Source organism: Scyliorhinus torazame, chromosome 5 (assembly GCF_047496885.1).
Source record: "Scyliorhinus torazame isolate Kashiwa2021f chromosome 5, sScyTor2.1, whole genome shotgun sequence".
NCBI classification, from domain to species: Eukaryota; Metazoa; Chordata; class Chondrichthyes; order Carcharhiniformes; family Scyliorhinidae; genus Scyliorhinus; species Scyliorhinus torazame.
Window position 1 is genome coordinate 145476639 of NC_092711.1, and position 6713 is coordinate 145483351.

A 6713-nucleotide genomic window follows, 5' to 3' on the forward strand; every position below is an offset into this window, starting at 1 on the left:
GTCTCTCTCTCTTAAAGACATTGACATCCTTTGCTCCCTCAGCTTGACACATTTATTTGTCGAGATCTTCTCAGAAGCCCAAATACGACATTCATGAACCCTGCCGCTGCCCAGCTTGTAATATAATTAGGAGCCACTTTAGCTCAGCTGGTTAGTGATGCAGAGCGAGGTCAGACTGGTCCTCCCTCATGATTGTCAGATGGAGGGCAGCACGGTGGTGCAGTGGTTAGCACTGCTGCCTCACGGCGCCGAGGTCCCACGTTTCATCGCGGCTCTGGGTCACTGTCCGTGTGGAGTTTGCACATTCTCCCTGTGTTTGTGTTTCACCCCCACAACCCAAAGATATGCAGGGGAGGTGGATTGGCCAAGCTAAATTGTCCCTAAATTAGAAAAAATGAATTGGGTACTCTAAATTTAAAAAATAAATTGATTGTCGGAAGGATGCCCTCCAGCTTTCTCATCAAAACTTTAGATAGCAGTTTCAAGTCAACATTCAAAGGATAGATTGGCTGATAAGAGACACACTCCCTAGATCCTTGTTCGCTTCAGAATCAAACAGACATAAGCCTCACAAAGAGTCGATGGCAGCATACTTGAGTCAAAGTGATAATACAAACCCACAAATAGTTCCAACAGTAAACCTCAAATCTCCTGTAAACCCCACACCCACAGCCATGTGGTCCCAGCGCTTTACCTGGCTGAAGCTCCTTCATGGTCTTTGACATCACTTCCCTAGAAAGAGTAGCATTAAGAGCCTCACGCTGGCTTTCTGAAGCCGCCGGGAGATTCAAGGAAGAGAAATAATGCTCCACACCGCCAACACATCATCAGACTGCTCAGACTTGTATAACCCTGCATAGAATTCCCGAAATTCCTGTTTATTTCCTCCGTCTTCGTGACCCTTTTCCCTTTGCCAAGCCGCACAGAGAAAATCGCTCCAAAGTCAGCCTTTGTATTTGCTCAGGTTACTCCCAAACTCGTACAACTTATGCCTCGCAAACTTTCAACTTTTCTCAACCTGCTGAGTAAATAGGGAGTCTTGCTGTGTTAGCCTCCTTCAGCAATAGCTTACTCGGGCCTCCTTATAATTCTCCTCGGCATTCGCCAAACAAACCTCCAGACGGCGCTGGTTCTCCAACACCTGCACCTCTTATTTGCAGTGTAAGAAATATTCATTCCCCCCCGCCATGAGCTTTACACGTCTGGAGGGGGATATTCCAGGGGCTGAGTTAACGGAAGAACTCAAACTCTTCCGTAGAATGTGTAGTAAATGAAGTCCTCTTATCAGGAAGGCATCAAACCTCCACTTTCTCGACCTGGGGGTGAGCCCTCGAGCAGAAGCTCCAGAAAAATGGGGGGGGGGGGGGGGGGTTTGAGGTGGATTGGTCCAAAATTATAATGTTTCCTGTGTTGCAGGAGGACACCAGGTGTAGGATCGTCTTCGGCACAAAAAAGTTGTTGATTCTAGTATGACATTGATGTGGGGCTGGAAAGAACGTAAAATCTCCGCCCCTCGGGTGCAAAGTTCTCCAAACATCCACATAACCCACCTCCTCACAAGCCAAGGCTACGCTCTAGCTTGAAGCGTGGGGGGTTCTTGGTAACCGGGAGCTTATTTACCAGAGGATATAAGTGGCAGTTGAAGTCGCCAACCACAAAAATGTTAGTTGAAGCTAACTCTGCGAAATCCACTAAAGCCTTCGTAATTAACTCAGGGAGTAATTCGGGGATCCATAAACATTCATTATTGAAACAACATCGCCATGCACCGAGCCTCTAATGATCACATATCGACCTCCTTTGTCCTTGGTGCAGGTTTCAACCTTAAAAGGGATATTTTTATTAATAAAGATTGCCACACCCCTGCTACTTGATGAAAAAGAGGCAAAAAAAACCTGCCTCACCAAATCCTGCCTCAATTTAAAGTATTCCTCATTATAGAATCCCTACATTGCAGAAGGAGGCCATTCGGCCCATCATGTCTGCACCTGCCTTTGAAAGAGCACTTCCTTAAGCCCATGCACGAGCCTATCCTAGTCACCCAGTAACCCTACCAAACCTTTTTGAAATGAAATGAAAATCGCTTATTGTCACAAGTAGGCTTCAAATGAAGTTACTGTGAAAAGCCCCCAGTCGTCACATTCCGGCGCCTGTTCGGGGAGGCTGGTACGGGAATTGAACCGTGCTGCTGGCATGCCTTGGTCTGCTTTCAAAGCCAGCGATTTAGCCCTATGCTAAACAGCCCCTTTTGAACACTAAGGGGCAATTTAGCATGGCCAATCCACCTAATCTGCACATTTTTGGACTGTGGGAGGAAACCGGAGATCCCAGAGGAAACCCACACAGACATTGGGAGAATGTGCAAACTCCACACAGCCAGTCACCCGAGGCCAGAATTGAACCTGGGACCCTTGAGATGTGAGGCAGCAGTTCTAACCACCATGCCACTGTGTCGTCCCAATTGAGTTTAATCTAGATGAGTTTCCTGGAATAAAGCTATGTCGACTTTCTCCTTGAGAAAGGAGACAATCATTTTCCTTCTGATAGAGTGATGGATGCCCTATACATTCCCTGCAAAAATATGGATTGGATTGGATCCGCTGGTGTCTCAGCAGGCTGGATAATTGAGTGAATCCCTTCACACACTGAGAGCAGATGAACGGCTTCTTCCCAGTGTGAATGCGTCAATGACCTTCCAGCAAACATGGGGCACTGTATCCCTTCCCACAATCCGAACATTTCCACGGTTTCTCCATGTTTTGGGTCTGTGGGGGACAAAGATTTACAGCTTTTGGGGAATGAGAGAGGAAAGAATGTTCCATAGAAACTAGAATTGTCTGTTCTGAATTTCTATCCTGTACTGACAGTGATGTCTTTTGTAAATTGTTTCTGCAGGCTATTAGAAGAGGACGAATTACAGACAGAAATCTCGAACGTCTCGTCTCAATCTGGCAGAGTCACTCGATTCCTTTGGACCTGAATATCATCAGCCTTTGAATCTAGAAGGAGAAATGTTTGCCTCTTGTGTTGACTTCAAAAGATTTTAAACATCAGTGTGACTGGAAAAGCACCGAGACACACACACCCGAGTGAGAGTGTTCCAGAACACTGACTGTGGAAAGAGCTTTAACCAGTTACACAGCCTGAAAAAGCATCACACCATTCACAGCGGGGAGAGACTACATGTGTTTGTGTGTGGTCAAGGCTTCAATTATCCAATCTGTGGAGACAGAAGGAGATCCAAAACATGGAGAAACCGTGGAAATGTTCGGATTGTGGGAAGGGATACAGAGCCCCATGTTTGCTGGAAGCTCATCGACGCATTCACACTGGGGAGAAGCCGTTCACCTGCTCTCAGTGTGAGAAGGGATTCACTCTGTTATCCAACCTACACAGACACCAGCGAGTTCATACTGAGGCAAGGCCATTCACCTGCTCTCAGTGTGGGAAGGGATTCACTCAATTATTCAGCCTGCAGAGACACCAGCGGGTTCATACTGGGGAGAGACCGTTCACCTGCTCTCAATGTGGGAAGGGATTCAAACATTTATACAGCCTGCACACACATCAGCGATTTCACAATGGGGAGAAGCCATTCACCTGCTCTCAATGTGGGAACAGATTCAGTGCGTTATCCAGCCTGACGTCACACGAGCGAGTTCACACTGGGGAGAGGCCTTTCACCTGCTTTCAGTGTGGGAAGGGATTCAGTCGTTCGTCCAACCTGTGGACACACCGGCGAGTTCACACTGGGGAGAGGCCGTTCACCTGCTCTCAGTGTGGGAAGGGATTCACTGAATTATCCCACCTACAGGCACACCAGCGACTTCACACTGGGGAGAAGCCATTCACCTGCTCTCAGTGTGGGAAGGGATTCAGACATTCATCCACCCTGCAGAGACATCAGCAATTTCACAATGGGGCAAAGCCGTTCACCTGCTGTCAGTGTGAGAAGGGATTCACTCAATTATCCAGCCTACAGAGACACCAACGGATTCACACTGGGGAGAGGCTGTTTACCTGCTCTCAGTGTGGGAAAGGATTCAGACATTTATTCATCCTGCGGAAACATCAGCGAGTTCACACTGGGGAGAAGCCGTTCACCTGCTCTCAATGTGAGAAGTGAATCACTCATTTATCCATCAGAGACACAAGCTGATCTGATTGTAACCTCAACTTCACATCGGTCATAGAGTCATACAGCACATAAAGGCCTTTCGGCCCATCGAGTCTGCGCCAGTCCAAAACAACCACTTAACTATTCTAATCCCATTTTCCAGCACTTGGCCTATAGCCTGGGCATCGCAAGTGCCGATCTAAATGCTTCTTAAATGTTATGAGGGTTTCTGCTTCCACCAGCCTTTCAGGCAGCGAGTTCCAAACTCCCACCACCCTCTGGGTAAAAAAGCTTTTCCTCACATTCCCTCTAAACCTCCTGCCTCTTACCTTAAATCTGTGCCCCCTGGTCACTGATCCCTCCACCAAAGGGAAAGGTTTTTTCCTGTCTGCTCTATTTATGTCCCTCATAATTTTTTACGTCTCAATCATGTTCCCCTCAGTCTCCGCTGCTCCAAGGAAAACAATCCAAGTCTATCCAATCTCTCTTCATAACTAAAACTCTCCAACCCAGGAAACATCCTGGTAAATCTCCTCTGCACCCTTTCCAGTGCTATCCCAACCCTCCTATAATGTGGATTCCAGAACTGCACACAATACTCTAGCTGTGGCCTAACCAATGTTTTATACAGTTCAAGCATAACCTCCCTGCTCTTAAACTCTATGCCTCAGCTAATAAAGACACGTATGCCATATGCCTTCTTAACCACTGGATCCTCCTTCTCTGCCACCTTAAGGGACTGGTGTACATGCACACCAAGTCCCTCTGATCCTCGGTCCTTCCTAGGGTCTGTTTATCATGTATTCCCTTGCCTTGTTTGACCTGCCCAAGTGCATCACTTCACACTTATCCAGATTGAATTCCATTTACCACTGATCAGCCCATCTGACCAACCCGTCTATATCCCCCCTGTATTGAAAGGCTATCCTCCACACTATTTACCACTCCACCAATTTTCATGTCATCCGCAATCTTACTGATCAACCCTCCTACATTCATGTCCAAGTCATTTATATAAACCACAGACAGCAAGGGCCCCAACACTGATCTCTGTGGGACCCCACTGGACACAGGCTTCCAGTCAGTAAAATACCCCTCAACTATCACCCTCTGCTTCCTGCCACTCAGCCAATTCTGGATCCAAATTTTCTTGGATTTCTTGGGCTCTTACCTTCACTATCAGTCTCCCATGTGGGACCTTATCAAAAGCCTTGCTGAAGTCCAAATAGACTCCGTCAAATGCATTTCCCTCATCTACACAGCTGGTCACCTCCAGGTTTAGTGCCCAGAACTGCTCACAGTCTCCAAGTGGGGTCTAACTAGAGTTTTGTAAAGCTGCAGCATACCGTCTGCGTCCTTATACTCCAGTCCTCTAAATATAAAGGCCAGCATTTCATTAGTCTTCTCGTTGACTTTCTGCACTTGTTTATGACATTTAAAAAGATCTATGCTCGATTATAAAATTCTCCTGTCTCTACCTATAAAAGATCCATGTTTATCTTCACCAAATGTTTCCTTTTTATGTACCGACAGAGGCTTTTACAGTCCATTTTTATGGGTTTATTTGGGTTTACATTGATATTCTATTCTCCCTTTCTTTATGAGTGTCTTCGCCCTCCTTTGCACAATTGTAAAATCCTCCCAATCCTCAGCTTTATTATTTCTGGTAACTTTATTGACCTTTTCTTCCATATCCTATACTGTCTTTAACTTCCTCTGTTAGCGGGCATAACGGTGGCACAGTGGTTAGCACTGCTGCCTCACGGCACCGAGGTCCCTGGTTTGATCCCGTCCCGGGTCACTGTCTATGTGGATTTTGCACATTATCCCTGTGTTTGCGTGGGTTTCGCCCCCACAACCCAAAGATGAGCAGGGTAGGTGGATTGGCCATGATAAATTGCCCCTTAATTAGAAAAAATGAATTGGTTACTCTAAATCTTTTAATGCTTTTTAAAATTTCCTCTGTTAGCCACGGTTGATTGACTTTTTGGGGTTCTTGTGCCTTGAAGGAATGTAAACTGTGTAATAATTCTATAAAGTCTCTCCATTTCCTGTGTACTGTCACACCTTTAATGTATTTTCCCCAATCCACCTCAGCCAATTTGTCCCTCACACCGTCATCATTTCCTTTGTTCAAATTTAACACCCTGGCTTCAGATTGAAATACCTCACCTTCAAACTTAATGTAAAATTCTGTCATAGTGTGGTCATTCATCCCTAAAAGTTCTTTCACAGCAAGATTATTATGGGCGGCACGGTAGCACTATGGGTAGCACTGTTGCTCCACAGCGCCAGGGTCCCAGGTTCGATTCCCGGCTTGGGCCACTGTCTGTGTGGAGTCTGCACGTTCTCCCCGTGTCTGTGTGGGTTTACTCCAGATGCTCCGGTTTCCTCCCACAATTCCCGAAAGACGTGCTGTTAGGTAACTTGGACATTCTGAATTCTCCCTCTGTGTACCCGAACAGGCGACGGAATGTGGCGACTAGGGCTTTTCACAGTAACTTCATTGCAGTGTTAATGTGAGCCTACTTGTGACAATAAAGATTATTATTAATTAACCCTTTGTCGCTACTTAATACTGGATCTAAGACAGCTG